This window comes from Eimeria mitis, genomic scaffold (genome assembly GCF_000499745.2).
Source record: "Eimeria mitis Houghton genomic scaffold, Emh_scaff5061, whole genome shotgun sequence".
Taxonomy (NCBI): Eukaryota; Apicomplexa; class Conoidasida; order Eucoccidiorida; family Eimeriidae; genus Eimeria; species Eimeria mitis.
The window spans coordinates 1-1,985 of record NW_013573355.1 but is presented as its reverse complement, the minus strand read 5'-3'; positions in this window follow the sequence as shown (position 1 = coordinate 1,985).

The following is a 1,985-nucleotide window of genomic DNA, read 5'->3' as shown; positions in this document are numbered from 1 at the left end:
CAAACAAGTCACGGCTATTAACTGGGTTTCACTTTTCTGCGTGTCATCCGCATCTGCAGACACGCACATTTCAAAGGTAACTCATTTATGTAATGTACCGAAGATTGCATGGATAAGCAAAAGCAGCCTAGCTGGTCCCCACCCTGCGCGTCTCTAGTCTCCAGTTCCTATCGCGTTCCAACGGCGAAGGTGCGATGTCCAGGGGCTTTCAGAGCCTGCAAAACGTTGGAACGGCCTTAATTAGTTATGTACGTAATGATTTGAAATATTGTGGGAGCTATAACACTGCCAATTGCCATATATATATATATATATATATATATATATATATATATATATATATATATATATATATATATATATNTATGTATATATATATATATATATGTATATATATATATATAGGTTGCTATAGCAGTGAAGAGTTCTCGGAAATACACTAAGGTCATCACAGTCAGCTAGCGTTAGCATCCTATCAAGTATCGCCTACCCGAAGCTCGTACAACCATATTTAATTGTGTGCATGCTGTCTACTGAGGGTGAGGGAAGTGGCTGTCTACAGCGTTAGCTAATGCGCGAAAAAGAGGCTTGGGTGTGCTTACATGTGCAGTGGGCGTGCAAAAAGAGGTGCAACAAGGAATCCTTGTTGCACCTCTTTCTGCACGCCCACTGCAGATGCAACTCAAGGAATGTCCCCTGATCTTCGACGAGGTCCGCCGTGAGCAACAACAGAATCAAAATACTGAACACACCGACAATACGCATCCCCCCAGCAGCATCTGGCCTCCGTTACAGTCCCCAGGTTCCCTTCCCACAGCGGTGCAAGGGCCTGGGGCTGGTGCAGAGAAGAAGAGGATTATCATGAGTTGCAGCACACCTTGAAGCAGCTCGTGCTCCAAGGCAACCACGCGCAACTCCGCTCAAGACCCCACTTGATGCACGGAAAAATAAACTAGAGATCTGTTAAGCGATCCCTGCTTGACGGAGGCCACACAATTAGGTCATCGTTTCACTGTAGCCGTCATTTTGCTGTTGCTGTGCAGCATTTGCCACTGTAACTCGCACTATTCGCGTCACTTAGACGTTCCGTGAAAGTCTTATTGCTTGCTCACATGCAGGCGTGCAAGCGCCAGGCCGAACGCCTAAAGATCCCCGTAGTAGCTGGCAGAAGGTTGCGCTAAAACCTTGCGTCATTTTCTTCAAATAGCCAAACGCGAAAGGAAACGCCTCTGATCTGAGATACAGGAATCAAAGCCTTTTTACCTCTTACTACATTATGTTTCGTTTACTTAACTTTATTTGCCTGCGTTGTTCCTGCTGCATTCGTGTCCGAGCGGTAGACTGGTTTACTTTTGTGGCGCTCGCTGCAACTGAGAACGATTAGTTACGCCAGTTCGTCGAGAGGGTAGGAAGCCGTCAATGCAACAGCCGATAGAAGATATAGACAAGCAGGCCCAACGCAAATGCTGTTCGTGGGCAAACTGAACATTCACACTTTTTCTAAGTTGTCCGTCCACGTCCACCAAAACGTACGCGGAATCCATGTTTACGGTGAGCCACCCTGCGACCCATCGGTATCGCTGCGGTCATCCGCCCTCCAACGATGGAATTCAGATGTTTTAAAACGCGCAGGAGGAGCCGGAGAGCAGAAGAGCGACCACTTTATCTGCAGAAGGTCCGCCGGATGTGGCCTCCTTCCCGTCTTGAGTGTTTGTATTGCCTTGCTGAGCTTCTGAGATAGATACAACAAGAAGGCCTGTCGCTCTCCGTCATTTCGGTTTACTACTGGAGGAGGTGCAGCATGGCTAATGGCATCGGTGAAGCTTTTCCAGAGGTCAGGTTCTGGTTTCTGCCCGAGAACTATGAAGGCGGAGACCACAGCATCCAGAATGAGGAAGCGTATCCCCAGCCGATCAACTGCGCGGCATCGTTTGTGTGTTGACAGGTCTTGCTGTTGATTGTACACCGCGCTTTCTACCAGGTCA